The 17,117-nt window shown below is 37.5% G+C and overlaps 1 protein-coding gene and 1 long non-coding RNA gene across 4 annotated transcripts in view; one reads left to right on the plus strand and one right to left on the minus strand.

Annotated features, from left to right (window-relative positions):
- LOC110120238 overlaps positions 1-17,117 on the minus strand; it is a 176,324-nt gene that overhangs the window by 12,446 nt on the left and 146,761 nt on the right. The window lies entirely within an intron of this gene.
- Positions 10,700-17,117, plus strand: part of LOC100646399 — a 161,090-nt gene continuing 154,672 nt past the window's right edge. Inside the window, exon 1 of one of the 2 annotated variants that reach the window (XR_007224347.1) lies at positions 10,700-11,623. The gene's annotated coding sequence lies outside the window, so the exon portion shown is untranslated. The remainder of the gene's footprint in view (positions 11,624-17,117) is intronic. The other variant, XM_003403248.4, reaches the window with a different exon arrangement.

Genomic DNA, 17,117 nt, shown 5'->3' on the forward strand with positions numbered 1-17,117 from the left:
AAAATTTTCTAAAAACTGTTGCAATATTTAATATATTATGGTGGGATTCTTGATTTATTTATTTCGTTTTGTAGTCCCTGACGTGGGTTAATTGGTTTTGTGTTACTAGAAATCGTGTCGTTCCAGATTTAGGATTTATAAAAGATTTAAATTTATATGAGTTGTCATTTAAAGATCTTGTTATACCATTCGCAAATGTATAATTCAGACATTATATTATTCGATGAACATCCTGTATTTATTGTTGTATAACCACTTTGTCTATAAATTCTGTAAAATTTTACAAAGCTTGCTATAAAACTCGGCTATAAACGGAGATTTACAACAATTTATATCATATTCCTATTTTTGTGTATGTAGTTTCCCTATATTTCTGTATCATAATGCTTATACTTTTCATTTTTCATATGCACTAGATGGTTTGTCCCATGTATTAAAGAAATGAACAAATATATTTTGCACTACAGAAAATTTAACATTCTACGTTATTGTACAATTAAATTTAAGAGTTTTTAATTTTTTCTACGTGTCCTACGTTTATTTACTAATTATACGCGTTGGATGGCTGCGGTTTGCGCGAAATCTTAATGACAATGCTCTCGAAGGTTCAAGTGGTTAATTATAGGACGCGCGACTCTTTTCCACCCCATCCCGTCACTGGGCGAAGCCTTTTAAGCCACTTTTAGCCTGTCAAAGTTGTTCCGGCCGTTGCTGACACGATTGTCGGCTGCCAGTATCGTGATTAAACGCATTTCGATAAAGACGCGATCCGAAACCGAGATACTGGGAGGGACATCCACTGGGATGAGGTTGTTCGATCGGCTTCAACGTCGTGCGCTAAAGCGGAGGCCCCTAGTTTTGGCTGCTCAATGTCATTCATCCAACTATAACCTATTGTTAGAGATAGTAAGCGATCATCTTCTCTAGTTTTTAATTTTCGTTCTTAATAGGGGCGATAAAAGTAATAGATGATCGATAGAATTATCGAAGTAATAGATGCTGATAATAGGAGTACTAGATTAATATCAATAGGAATTATGAAATGAACATTTGACAATAATTTGGACTTTTTATCCAGACGTTCAATTTTATGTCGAACCCTAGAGTAGATAATTCTTATAGATTTATTATAATAAAAGCAGTTAGCCATTAGGGAAGTGCATAGAATTATGTGGATATTATTTTAATTAAATAGAATGATGTTTTGTAGAAATTACGTATGGTTAAAGCTTTATTTGAATGCATAAGCCTAATGTTTTTATAATAATTTTGCATTCTCGAAAAATATAGTATACATTAAAAGTTACAATATACACAATGTAGGCAAATAAATATAAAATAAGTACTTTATTCGAAAAACATTTCTTACATGTATAAACATAAATTTCTTCTTGGATTATTGCAAATGTAATTTAATTCTATTATAATCTTTGTAAAAAAAAAAATTAAAATAAAAATAAAAAAGAAGAATGAGATATTGAACAACTGATAGCCTTGAGAGATCGGAACTCGTGACCTTCGCTTCAGCTCCGTAAATTGAATCGTAGGATCTGGAGGAGGAAGGACATAGGTCATGACAGGGTCAGATGTCATTTTGTACGAAAGAACGCAAAGAAACTGGAAGACAGTGGGCTCAGGGTGAAACACGTGATTGATGATAGATCCTGAAATAAATGTAGCTTTTTAATCTTTGTTTTTTTCCACCAAAGAAGACTTAATGGGTTTTTCGAGCTACATTCCCGAAAAGGTTAATTTATCGCGTCTTCGTGATTGCCGGTGGAAATGTTTCGTTTGGGTTGTTCGTTGAGTTTACGAGGAATTTGTGCGATAAAAGTGATGCATAAGGAAAGATAACTTTGTTGACCAACGAATCATTTTTCTCGCTTTTACGTCGGCATTTTTAAGCATTTAGAACTCGTTGAAAATTCGCGGTAATGCAATACAAACGGATATAAAATAAATTTCGTGTCTAGCGTTGCACGATATCATTAAGTATAATTCGTTGTAAAATGGCATTTTTCAACGAAAGTAATTTCTTCAGAAAAGAAAATTTTCCAAAGATCATCTGCATATTAATTACACTTTGACAAAAATGAAATATCGTTGTCTTAAGAAAATTATAAAACTGATAATAAGAATAATAGACTAAAATATCCTAAATAAAGTAATGCATAAACAAAAACAATTGTTGAATATTAATTTTATAATTTTCAAATAATTGAAACAAGACCTCGCCGAATAGCGACATTTATTATGTAACAATCTAACATTTCTCAGCCAGTTTCTTTGATTCTCCTTTCTATTCGTTTCAAACAACCTGCCATAATTCTTTTTATCGATACCAGACACTCCCGCTGTTTCTGAGTTACAACGCAGGCTGGTTTTAGACCGATTAGCACGCAATAGAAAGATTTCGTTCATGATCGATGAGTCTGAACCTGTATTTCACAATTGCTATAAATTCTATCTTCGATTCTTACCTCTTAAATCTTTTACAAACGTCTACACATCTTCAAAAAAAAAAAAAAAAAAAAAGAAAAGAAAAAAATGAAGGCAAAATACGAAAAGAAGGTAGAAGCTACGAAGAATATACAACACTGGCGTTCTTAATTTAAAAATATATTTAATTGTATCTTTAGAAATAAATTATAGTAATCTATAATAGGAAGATCGAAGGTTTACGGAATGATTTGCAGGATGTGAATGCAAACAAATTTCACCGTGAGGTCGGGTGCACTCGATCTCGGAGCACGTGAATATTTGCCTACAACTTCACAGTTTCAAAAGACACGGTAAACATTCGCAACTGTACAAACGATAACGCTGCGGTTAAATCGTCGTTATTAATAAGATCCTGGAGAAGCTTGTTGCACGTTCCATGGGAATATGAATCGAAAGGAGGACATGCTCTTTGTGATTTACAGCGATCATTATTGAGAACATAATTCTTGCGTTCGTTCTCAGCGTGTGCATATTTCCGTCTGAAGGTTCTTTTTTTTTTTTATTATTAAACTTGTCACTTTCTCGTTCTTCATTCCCTTTCAATTCCTTTTTATTTTATTTCATGTTTCTCTTCTGTTCCCGTTAAAAGTTTTTATGCAATTGCCGTCAAACATGACATAAGATTAAAGTAAAAGTCGCAACAAAAATTGAAAATATTTCCGAATCACATCGATTCGATAAATTAATAATAAAAGCCGAAGGTATGTCTTAAATATTCTAGGGCCGAGTTTTCACAGCCTGTCTTATTAATGTCAAAGCTATTTTTGGATTATGAATTTTTATATATTGGGTCATCTCATAAGTTCGTGCCGACTTTTGTGTATACATTTCATATTTTAAAGAAAAACAAGAGAACTTTTATCGAGACGGAATAATGGCCCTACCAGAAAATTGGGAAGAAGTTGTACAACGAGAGAGGGATTACATTTTTTGATAAAACTGAAAGGTATGTAAACAATCTTAACATATATGTCGGAGATGCAGAGACATCGAGCCTTTCTTTTGGAAGATTTCTCAATACTTGGGCTCGGGGTGACATAACTGGTCGCCGAACGTAGCCACGGTCACGGGATGAACGAAATGTTTTACAAAGGAGGTTCCAGTGTTAAGGGATACGCTGTATAAACAATCAAGTCTTGATCAGGAGCAATGCTGGTTTATGTGGAACTGCCTAGTTACGGCGCTTGGGAATTTGTTGATATTCCCGATCGATATGTATTTGATATATGTAACTGTATCTGTCTTTTATTTTGCAATCTCCTTGGAGAGTTTACTGTCATCGTCTTGGAGTGAGTCTTAGGGAAACCCTGTGCCAGAGTGAACGTGTCAGTGTGCTATCAAAATATATTAAAACGTACAGAAAGTTTCCCGTTGACCGTGGATTCGTTACAGAACCCAAGAATATTATTTAAAGCATTTGTTTACTTATTGTTTGATATCTTAGTTAACCGATAAACTAACTTTGTAAAGAAATATAATTTTATGTAAATACAACCTTTATTGAACATCATGATGGCAAATGCTAACGAAGAATCGTCTCGCGCTCGAAATCTAAACGATAATTCGACATATATAACCATTCGAAAAACGGCACGAACTTATGGGATGACCTAATATTTATGTGGCATTTGAAAGTGCAAAAATGCACAGTATGCAAAACTATATAAAATTATTCATTAACATTTAGCGAATAGAACGATAATCTACCCAGCTTCTATCTTTTTAATTATCTTCTTATATGAATTTGCATAAATATCAGCAGTCTATCTGCCAACAATAATAACAGGAGTAGCACTAATATTTTTGCAGCTTCGTAACAATGTATAAACGCTCGATCGTGTTTTCATCGCGATAAATCTAGAATTTTTCAGTGAAATAAGTAGAGTCATCGCGTTACGCGGCTGAATGGGAATGACACCCGTCTGTTTCATTAACTAATCCGATAAAATGCCCGAACAATTCAAGCCGTTGATTATGGATCAGCTGATTTAATACCCTGCCTTTTGAAGTACACTCTGCTCGTTCTTTCGCACATAAACAACCTAACAGGTCGGTATTCGCGTAATCCTTGGACAAACTGATCGTGTCGTTGGGTTAGATACACGTTAGTTTAAAAACGAACGAGCGACGAGACCAGGGAACACGAAGATAATGCTATCGATGGCATGAGCCGAAGAGTTGTGAATGTCGTTGCTCGTACACTTTCTCTAATCGAATCGAAGAAAACGTCAACAAGGTTCTTCATTGCGACGAATAGGTCGATGCAGGATTGATATGGATAAGGCAATGGAGAAAGGAAAGTCAATGTCATTTGTTTTTATTAACGCAGTTTTAATCTCCGTGAGGAAATTATTGTACAAAACATTTTACAAAACCTGTTGATATTTATTGATACAATATTTGCTTAAATCGTTAGATTGCGTTCTTTCAGATATGAAAATATTAGATTGCATTCGCAGTTCATCGATTAGTTTGGTTCTTTGTAAACGCCAGAGACTCAGTCGCTCGCATTAAAAATTCACATTAATTGCATCACTTATTAACACTGGAACTATCATCGACGATTACGATCTATTATTTACGTCAAAGAAATCGAAATGAGAGACGTATGAAAATATATATAACGCAGTGCATACATTTTACAAAAGTCGTTTAAATGAACAAAAATACACTGTTATTAAATTTATAAAATTTCTATGAAAATTTTTGAACCGATCAATCCAATGGCTCTGATAGTTTCAATGTTAATTCGTGGTGCTTCAAATATTTTCCTCATACACATAATCAATACGGTACTTATTACAAAATAAGGATTACTTGAAATTTATATATCATCTCGGTGAAAGATAATAAAATAATGGATAAATACACGGTAACGAATTTTAATGAACGAATAAGTCGCTCTGACTCAATTATTACGCGCTACATGATCCCATTGCATGCAACGTGTGGAGAGCAATTGGATTAAAAATTGCCACGAGAATAATGACAAGGTCGACCAAACAAAGTACTCAAACCTACCTATGTAGAATGCATACAAACCCAGTCGTTAAAATGGAACACAGAAGAAATAGAAGCTTCTAACAAGACTGAAAAACGTACTTAACACTTCGTCAAGCTACCAAGTGCCGAGCAACAAAACAACAAACACAATTTAGGTCAGTTTTGATCTACGCAAATGCTGCTACGTAACAATTCGCCAGAGTCACTTTCAAGCGGTCGACGAGTGTTCGTTGCAGCAGTCACGTTCCCGCAACGCGGCGACAAAAAGGTGAACCGTTTAATTTGCCGGCTCGTGCGCTGGTAATTAGTCATATGCGGCCGACGAAGTCGTAAAGTAAACTGTTCGACGGCAGGTTACCTTATAGATCTGTCACATCTGTCATACGGACGCATTGAACTGACGCAACGTGGCATCGAGACAATCGTACATAGAACACCCACCGAGCCTGCCGCATGGTTATGTCACAAGGTACCCGACTTACTGCTTCACCGAGAAAAAGTTAAGTTTCCAATGTGCATATGCGAGTGATAAGAGGGAGAAGGCCGAGTATTGGCTCTCACTGTTCTATGGTCCCACACGCAATGACTCACGAAAGTATTTAAACAACACTCTTACGAATATAGCAGATCAACGCGCAAAGAACAGAAAGATGGCAAAATCAAAAATGAAAAACCATACTTGAACGAAACTTGTGTGAATATTGAGCATATCGGCATTAAAATAGGAAGGTGACAAAACAAAAATCTAAAAACCATATTTGCATAAAATTTGTATGGATACGTTGCATCGACGTAAAAGTGATAGACAGATGTCAAGACGAAGAGCAAAGAGCCATACTGGACGCAGACTAATATATTCCGAATTGGAAAATTTATGAAGACACGGGTATCTTAACGGAAAGAGAAGAAATCAGTTTGCACAGCATAAAGTATAAAAAGTGATTGAAAAACTATGCTAGCATCTTGATCATAGATTTATTAGATACCTCTAAAGAATAAGAAAGACCAAAGTGGCACCATTTTTTATAATTACCATTTAGATTTAGCGATGCGCATTATGCGGGTGTATTCACATTCATCACATACATAAATTGTCATAGATTGGGCTGAATATTATTGTACGATAGATTGCAGACATATAGTTTACTAATCACTGAGTGTATTCACATTCATCACATACATAGATTGTCATAGATTGTGGTGAATATTATTGTACGATAGATTCCACACGTACAGTTTACAAATTTAAAAGAATGAATATGTATTTGTTATAGTAAACTTTTAGTAGATTGACTAAAAGATCCAGAATCCAGATCATGAATCCTCCTCTCTCTCTCTCTCTCTCTCTCTCTGTCACTCACTCACTCACTCATTTTTCAACCCTAAACTCTTCGAAAAACCTCATTTTTTATCGATGAAGCTATGCCTAGATCGTCCAAAACAGCGGCACAAACTCGAAACGCGATCTGACTGTACACACATACAATCACATGCATCCCCGTATGTTCTACTTAGCCACCGCACCGGTAGAAAGTGAAAATAAGTTCTCAGTACTAAATATGGTTTGCTCGTTCCGGAGTTGCTAGCTGCCGGTACCAATTAGAGACGTCTGTCCACTTTAAGATCACTAAAAGTCTGACTCTTCATTAGCGCTGGAAATATTGTGGTAAGTTCAAGGTTGACGCATTCGAAGTGGAAGTAGATAGGAAGATTACTCCTCGCTATCGTAAATTCTGCGATTTGATCACTGTAGATAGAGGTGTTACGAGTAGAAACGAAGCATTCCAAAATTATGCAACAACTCAAACTATTGCATAGTTACGATCCAGCTATGAAAACTAATTTGTATTTTTCAAAATTGTTATTACATTTGTCATCTTGAGTAACTTTAAATAAGAAGTTTCGCTTATAGTAAGTAAAACGCAGGAAACTGTAAAATTTTTTTTTATATTCCAATTTAATGATATAATAATACTTATATGTATGTAAACTCCCTAGAGTTCATGTAGGATAGGGATTCTTTTTGTTTTACGGGTAGCACGACAGGCTGTGTTTCACGGACAGAGCGATCTTCCTTTGTTTTACGGATGACCATTTGAAGAAGCACGTTTTTCCCAAACGGACGGACAGAGAGTTACATTAGAGACAGACAAGGTTACAGAATAGTTATTTAAGATTTTAAAGACTGAAGATTTAAGATTTAAAGACTGAAGAAGAAAGATCGGTAGCTCAGGACGTTGAAAATCGATTCTCGATTTTCAGGTAAACATTGTACCAAAGACTTGTTATTTCCTGTTTAGATAATTATCGTTATTTATTGTTATAGACGCATATTAATTGTTGTTTATTTTTGTATTTTTAATTACTTCATAATAAAGAAACTCGATTTTCAGACTTCAGAATCGATCCCTGAATTATCCAATTATTGAACCTTATATGTATGTTTAAAGAGAATAAGATATTGATGTAATTTAATTACTTCTTCAATATACAAAACTTTTATAATAGAAAATCTTTGATATTTAAAGTTATTAGTAGCTGAAATCAAAATATCAAAGCAACATGATGATCAGTCGAAATATTTACTTTCTGATTACATCAGTAAAAGGGCACTATCATACAGGAAAGACTGGTTCTAGTGGTGAAGTTAAGTACCCTTGGGCATGTTTAGTGCTTGGCTGACTTTCTATTTAGGAAATCCGCGTAAAGTACATATAACTGTTTAGAGGCTTCAATTACATTGAAGCTCACCTAACAGTAATTTTACAGATTTAAAATTCCTTTTTATTTGATTCTAATAAATGTATTTTCTATGATAAAAATAATACTTTATCGAAGCTAATTAATAAAAAGAGAATAAAGCTTATGAAACGAGCCAATATTTGTAAAATCTCCACCGAATCTTTATAGTTTCGAATTTACATAAAAGTATGACATTTAATTCAAAGCACTCGCAAGGTGCCAGAAACTTTACAATTGGATTCAACCTACTTGCAATATACTGAATTTCATCGCTATCACAGCACTTGATTCTTCATCAAGTAGACCCTACGTAACACAGCGGATCGACTTTAAAGCTCGATTATTTATATACCTGGTCGGCGTTGATTCGCCCATGCGATGATTACGCCAATCATAATACTCTCGGCTCGCTAACAGCTCGACATTGTGATTGGCCCGCGGACGGATCCACGGCTAACTACTCGCAGAAATCAAGCAAAATAGTAACAAGACCGATCCTCAATCACCTGTAATTGTACTCTGTCTGTTCTCTGTCGGCTGCACACCCTTGATACTTAGCGATGCACACAATTTTCTTCTCTTCTCGCGACTCGCCTCCCCATCTCTTTGCTCTGTTGCCTGTTTGCCAGTTCTTATGCTTACTTTCGTGTTCACGACCGTATTTATTAAGACGACACGTAGAGTTTGACGCGGATCAAGAGATAAGGCCGTCCCTTAACCGTTGAAATTTGTAACAAATCACTTGACAAACAATGTCGAGGGATCGGAGGATTTTTTAATGAGTATGTTAAGGAGCGTTTCGATGGTTTATAACCGGTGTATTAGCAACGATAACGTGATTTCCGGTGTACCGTGGCTTACGAAAGTATTCAAACACTTGTCGCAAAACATTTTTCACGATACACGTATTAGGTCCGTTGAACAAAACAAACTTGAAATTTCGTTAGCACTGTGACGAGACACGATTATCGTGATTATGATGGTAAAATTGATATATTGGAAATATACTCTCAGTGAAAAATTAGTATGTATACAGTATAAATAATAGCCATAAACATGCAGTAGTGCCAGAAATGATGTTAGTAAATATTATGGTTTGCTAATATAGAGAATAATTGGTTGTTCAAATATTATATAATATTCTTTACGATCACTAAAAAACATTTTGCAAGCTCCAATAAATATATACTGCTTCCAACACTTATAATTTTTATAAATTAAATCTTATAAATTCTATATACATTTTCAGATCCGTTTCAAACTTTACCAATGTAATCACGATAAGCGGATCTGGCTACAATGTTGAAGAGATTTCAAAATGTTTTACATAATATATACACGAAAGATTTTTAAAGAGTCCGAATACTTTCATGAGCTACTTTGTACGTACTTGAGTACTATACTGTGAAGGATACCCTGAAAGCTCTGCATAGTTTCGTCTGCTTACTTATGTTCTATAGTGGAGAGTATCCGTGTACACGTTAGTTCGTCTTCCGTTGGACTGTTAACGAGCCATTGCTGTGAATAATGCTCCCATTTCAGAGCCTCTTAAGCGGAATATGGATGCTTAGAGCGTTGATAACTTGTTAGTTTGAGCGATGCGCGTAGAGTAGCTACTTTTATACAGTATACGATTCTATTAGCCGTTTAGCTCGTAATAGTGAGAAAAACTTGGCAAGTCCAGTAATATTGAATTATTTTCCAATGTTATTAAATACGTATCTTGTTTTTGCTTTAGGAAAGCGTAAATTGTTTCAAGCAAAACTGTTTCACATACTGGTGCAGGAAAAAAGTATCTTTTATCTAAGTTTCTACCAGAAACCTTTTTAGAACGTTACATTTACACCTAAAATTAGAAACATCCATAATAATTCAACGTTTCGATAAGAACGACGATTAAAATTATTCTACGAAAGCTCTACTTTCTAAATCACCATTCTCCGTACCATTCTCCATTCGCAGCGAATCGATTCGCCTACCGCGATGTCTCAATCGCTACCGAACAACGTTCTATAATCGACCATTTGCAAGCGCATCAGCCACCGATCCAGTCATCCTCCACAGTTCTTATTTACCCGCCAACTCACCAACGATGAGTGCAACGAAGAATCGAGTTGGAGAAACGATCGCTACCACCCTCGCAACGAGAAGATGTCCAGGATCCGCGCCAAGTATAGCGTTTGTCCATGGACCAAATCAACGCGCAGAGAACGCCCAACCAGAGAGAATCAAAGAGTCAGAGAGACAAACACGGACGAACGTTCTCTTGTAGCGAAGACCGAGAACAGAGATGCCCCGGTGTTGTGCAGGTTTTTGGTGGGGGACCTTGACCGAGTGACGTTCACCAGCCGCAGAAGCAAGCAACAACGTGCAGCAGGAGCAGCGAGCAGTAATAGCAGCATCAGCGCCGGCCGGTAACCTACCAGGTTGCTCCGCGACGTATGTATACCTGTTAAAGTCCGCATGTCCGTTGCTTCTTACAGTCCGTTCGTCCATTCGTCCGTCCGTGCATCCGTGGCGCGTTCGTCTGTCCGTACGTCCGTCCGTTCGTCCGTTGGTGCCTTCTCTCCTGCCTGTCTCTGTCTCGGGGCCCGGTCCGGTACGTCGGTGGGATAGGACGAAGCCGCGGTGGAAGGAGTAGTAAGCGGCCTACGCAGTTTCAACCTGGGTCCCAGCTTTTATTAGTTCTTCGACGCTCGGCGGAGAACGGTGCGTGCCGGAGTGGTAGCAAGCAGTGCTTTCAGGCCCGGGATTACCTAACGACCGCGTAGTCGGTGCGAACGAATCGTCCGAGTGACACCCGAACGACTCAGCCGAGGAACGAGTCCAACGAATCCGTCAGGTGGATACCATCGATTCATGGTATCGTATACGAAAGTTTCTACATCGTGTATGTCAACGTCGAACTTCGACTTTTCTTGGATCCCTTTATTATTGTGTGTGACCGCAGTTGATACCTAAGAGTGACTTCGAAGGAGACAAGTGACGGACAGTTTCGAATACCGTGATATAGTACGCACAGTGTGATCTCTAGGTATCGAGATAAAACGAAAGAGAGGGAAACGAGTCGAACCGATCGATGATCGATGATAATCGTCATCGCGACGTCGCATCGGATCAGGATCGGGCGCAAGGTGTTCGTCTCGCCGGTCCCACGGGACGAGACACCCGGCTGCCCCGGTGGCAGTGACAGTTGCTGTACGTGAGAGTGTTTTGTTCGACCTGGCCACGAGCTCCAGTTCTCTCCTCCCCCTCTTTTGCTCGTCTTCTTGCCGTTCTGTTTGGCGCGCGGACGAACCGTTGGTGCGCGAAGGGGGATATCCTTAAACAGTATACCAGAGGCATTACCGATCGGAATGCTACTGTGCCAGTGAAGGTAAATTGAATTCTGAAGTTCGATACTTTATGCCAGGCCGTATTAGGCTCTCGAGGACAGACGTCCGAGTCTTTGACGAGTCTCTTCTGCCTGATCACCGAGGATTGAATCATTTGAAATGAGAGATCTGGTCGATCCTGAGACACGCTTCCGATTCTCAACGCATGTTGCGTGACATGTAACAGAGGAGATTCGTCTTTGACCAAGATTCTCCGCTTTGAGGGAAGGCAATGTCGCAGTTATCGTGTCGATCAAAGCTACCAGTGTGTTTATTCGCAAGTGTAGTGACGCGACGCATGTCGGTAGCTCGGTGTTACATAAAAACCTGATATCTATGGATGATCGCGTGTTTGCAGATGTTAAACAGCCTTGGAAATTCAAGCTGTGAATTAGTCGCGAAATCAATATGCTTGTGCAAATTTATTGTGATCCGTGTGAAACACGTTGCTAAATGGACGATAAAATATTTGTTCGATCGAGAAACGCATAACTTGGTTGGTATCGATGGATCGTAGGTGATTTACAACAGTTTAGGTTAATTCTTAGCTACGTAATACTCCACTTTGAGAACATTTATTTCATTACCACGATCTAGTGGAGGATTTTAGAAACTTCAATATGAGCGCTAAATGAAATACTTGCAACGCAATGATCTAATAAATAATAAAGTATTTTAACCATAGAGAAATCTGTGGTAATAAAAGTATGGATGCCTGTGTAGTTAAAAATTACGTCGCTTAACAGTGTTCGGTTTTGTTTAACGATTCGTATTAATTCGTATCCTACTCTTTAAAAATCACAAGTGACATTTAAAAATATCGAACACACGTAAAATATACGATTAAATAAAGATCGAATTTAAGTAACACGACTGAAAAGCCAAAACTGTTTTAATGACCTATGACCGAATCGATATCAATGAAGCGTTAAACAAAGCACATTTCCCTTCCTCAAACAGTGAAATTTGAACAGAGCTTCACGCAAATCGCAATCTTTCGTGTCATTCATTTCGAAACGAACGAACGGACGGACGCGACTCACCTTCGCAACGAGATCACCGTAATTATCCTGATCGTGAAAGAACGTCGAGGCTCGGATGGACGGCTCGTTTGATCCGTGTTCATCAAACGACCGGGAAGGCGAGACGCTAATCGAAAGGGAAACGACTTTCAGCGGACGCGCGAGTAGATTGCGGGGACGGGAACGCGTGCGATTTACTCTCGCCGAGCGGGGATCTCGTCGATAGGGAAACCAGAAATGCAATGAGAGGGCAGTATCGCATTAACTGAAAGATCAATTAACTCGCGTTAACGGACACTTTAATCACAGACGCGCCTAGCTTAGCTCGATGAAGATGAGTGTTGATCCTACGTGCGCGGTTTGCTCGCTTCTTTCCTGCGTAGGGTTTTTCGTGCGATTTAATTCCCTCGCTATGTAGAATTTTTCATGCGATTTCATTCCTTTGCTACGTAGGATTTTTCGTGTGATTTAATTCCTTTGTTATGTAAGATTTTTCCCGCGATTTCATTCCTTCGCCGTATTGGATTTTTCGTGCGAATTGATTCTTCTGCGTGTGGTTTCCTCATGGACGTTAACAAGAGAGTTGTTACGGTATAACCGAGTAAAAATTACAGCGACAAATGGTCAAAGGTTGTATTAGGGACTTTGTCGAGTTTATAGAAATCGACAGAAAGTAGTATTTTGATACTAGAGTTTCAAGCGTGATCCAACGAACGTGTAAGTGTCGATGGTGTCGAAATTAGGAAGTGATTTTATTTTCGGTGGTTTTTAACGAAAGGTTGAATTGCGAAATTTTATCGAGTTTCGTAGAATCTATCGAAAGTGGTATTTCGAAACCTAACATGATGATTATGTAACAATAGATCCATAATCGTGCGTGAAAGTGATTTTATTTTTAATCAATTCCGAAGTGGGTTTCTAAAGAAGTATTTTTTTAAAAGATACTGGCAACAAGTACCTAGGTTTAGACGGGATTTAACGAAGAAAATTTGAAAAAAAAATAAAATGTAGGATTATAATTTAACTTTTATGTCAATAACGTGTGACGCAGATATAATTGAAGTGATATAAAAATCGTATAAAATGATTTTAAAAGACTTTTTATTATCATCGATGTTTTAAACGAAGTCTCCAGTGAACAGAATCGCATGATGCGAACGTCGAAACGCGATGATAAATTTGATTTACGATTTTCTCGAAAAAAAATTATCAAAAATGTTTTATGTTAAATAACCGAAGATCATACAGTCGTATTTAATGGTCATGTCTTTTCCCCTTTGCAACACAAGGACTAAATTTGCATTTTACGTCGGCTCTACATCAATCAAATCTCTTTATTGACTAGTCCACGATGTTGTTTCTAAAACACAATTACGGGAAAAAATAATCGTTAATTATCTGTCTTAATCTGACTTCAAAGAATCAACATAAAATCAACCAAAATAGTCCATCCGAAAAGCACGAATACAGCCAAATCATTTATTTTCTCCTATAATTCTAAATGTCTACAACAAAAAAAACGATTGTATGCAAACCATCGATACATTCCTTTAGTTCCAAAACTAAATTCTAACAGCGAGTTGCCTACACGGCCAACCTCATAAAAAACTCCTTTCTCTCTCTAAACTTATTATTCCCGAGAAGGTATAAAGTATCCAAAATATACGCATAAAGTATCCAAAATTTATTGCACCGAAAACGAAACGATCCAAGAGACGTACTTCCATCGATTCTCCTAAGATAAAACAAAGAAAAAAGGGAAAGAAATATCAGAATAACCTGCCGAACGAACGACAGAATTCCGAGAAGCGTGCCAATATACAGCGCGAGAGATTGAACTCGTGTCCGGAGGGTACGGCGGTTAAAAGTTTCGCGAAGAAGAAGCGAAGGCGCAATAAAAGGCCACGTGGAGTTTGACACAATTACGAGGGCCTCGTCTCGTCCTGTTTCAGTATCCTCCTGGACGCGTCCCTCGTTAAGTCCAGAAATAGACGCCAGGGCCCTGCCACCAGCCCTTATGAACGGCTCAATCCTTCTCCCCTCTTTTCTTCCTTTCTTCTGCTCGCTCTTTTGTTTCGCCTGTCCGCTCGCGGCGAACCTCGCGGAATGAAGATCGCGCCTTGTCTTGACGCGCGAATCCACCGCGCGGCTCTTGAATCTCTTCTACGCTCTTCCTTTGATCTCTTTCTCTTCCGTTTGGTTGCACGCGACGCGACGCAAAGGAGAAAAAGCCGAGACACCGACGTGGATCTCGCGATATTCGGGGCACGAACTCCTTACGACCTTGGCGCGGTCGAAGTGTGCCAGTGGAACATACGCCGGGATTCGCGCCACCTATTGAGCGAGGAATCTTTCCAGGCGATGGATTTAGGGCGGATCGAGGCTGGCTTCCTTATCTTCTTTCTTTTCCATTTTATTATTTGTCTTCTTCTTTTGTTTTCGATTTCTTTAATGTGTAAAGGATATTAGAAGAGTCAGTTGATGATTGCTATATGTAAAATGTGCCGTTGAACAAACTTCATTCAGGATGAGAGCTATTGAGATATTTAGGTATTGAACTATTTCCGTGTTAATTGAAATTGAAATTTGCAACATGGGCAGTGATAGAAAGATTAATTAATATTTTGATTAAGATTTGAATTAAAAGATTGATGCAATCTTTTTGAAAGTATAGAAGGAGTTGGGATAAAAATATCGATCTTATGATCTTGGATTAAAAATTTTGTACCTGTTAGAATAAAGTAACTGTTAATTATTAGGATGAATTTAGTACATGGCCATACACATTCAGTACGTAACATTTGTTATACAACATTATATTTGTAATGATTTATTAGAATAAGCGAAAGAGGCATTTTGAGGTACAAAAAGTATTTATATTTCCTTCATGCACAAAATCGTTGATGAAACGCGAAGTGAATATTATCTCGTATTATGTCTATCGCTATTAGATGGTTCTCATCTTATCTAGGCAAAACGCGATTTGTTTTACTTTGAATATTATAACATATACTTATTTCTATAAAAAAGTTTTTAAATTGATGGTTATCTATAAGAGTATTGGTAACTTTTGCAGTAGATATTTTCTACCATATTGATAACAGTCATCTATTCCAAAGTACATATTATATCTATCCACCGTTTCTATCAAATGTAATTCCATTTTGTAAAATTACAGTGGGTTTTCGTATCGCCTAGTTTTTAGATTTCCTTTTCTCCGCCACTGTATATACAACAAAGAAAAAGTTAAAGGAAATTTATACGTGTAAAAATTCATATGACGCGCACAGTATGCAAAAATACGTAAAAATAACCAAAGTAAAGTACTCGTTATATTATTTAGAGGGTGAAACAAATCTGTGCTTAGGTTCAATTTCTTCAGCTCGGTTCATAAAAATAGAAATCTGTGTCTACGATCTAGTAACGGCTAGTAATAACTGTTCGTTCGATTTTCATTTTTATTTTCCCCGATAACGAACCATCGGCGCCATACAGAAGAATCCTCTCTGAAGTGAATAGTGCTCGTCACTTCCCTCGTCGTTCCCTCGACGATATTAAAAAAACCAGCCAACGGTTGTAACGCGCGATCCTTGCTTCGGGCGCGATCCTTTGATTTTATCATTGACTCATTGAATGGACGAGCCGCCACGGCGGGAGAACAATAAAACAGCCACGGGAAGGTGCTAAATATTTACAGGAGACACGTGACTGTTTATTGCGGCGAAGTGGCGAACGCAGAACGCTAGAGAATCATATCGTACATTCCGCTAACGTGTCTTTTATCGTCGGTTTTCTTGATTATTTCGCGCGTGTACCAGACACTTCAGGGTTCCAAGGATTTGTCGCCTTCGATCGGTTGTGGTTGATCGTGTGATTTTTATTAAAAATTCACGAGCGAGAATGTCGATTATTATATTTTCCGACGTATCGTAAAATCTTGTAGTTGTATTAAGTAATTCTAAAAGTTTCCGCAGTTTAAAACTGTTCGTGTTAAGAAATATCGTAGTTTCGTTAAAGTTGAAGACTCTTATCGAAAATAATTTCTATAATATTCAATACACGTTTTTGGGAATATAAAGACATTAATTTCACGTCCATAAGAATGCGAGTTTCTTAAGAAGAAAAGCTCAGATAGGTGTTTTTGGTGTTCTCCCGATCACGTAGGAATTATTCCTGTTGAATTGAGAATTAAAAATTATTAATGAATGACAACATAGGAAATAAGATAGCTGGCTGATGCAATTGTTTCAATGTTTACAATCTTTTCGAGGTCTTCCATTCGGTTTTTAAAGTACATGGAATAAAAAAAAAAAAAGAAAAAAATCAGCTAGTAGCTATTTGAAATAAAATACGAATTCAGTGTGTCAGTCGCTTTGTTTCAAATCTCATTGCGAGACGTTTCGATCTATTTTACTCAAGTTTCTTATATCTCTTGTTCTAAACGTTCCCTGTTTCCATTTATAATATTCGCAAT

The sequence above is a fragment of the Bombus terrestris genome, chromosome 6 (assembly GCF_910591885.1).
Source record: "Bombus terrestris chromosome 6, iyBomTerr1.2, whole genome shotgun sequence".
Classification (NCBI taxonomy): Eukaryota; Metazoa; Arthropoda; class Insecta; order Hymenoptera; family Apidae; genus Bombus; species Bombus terrestris.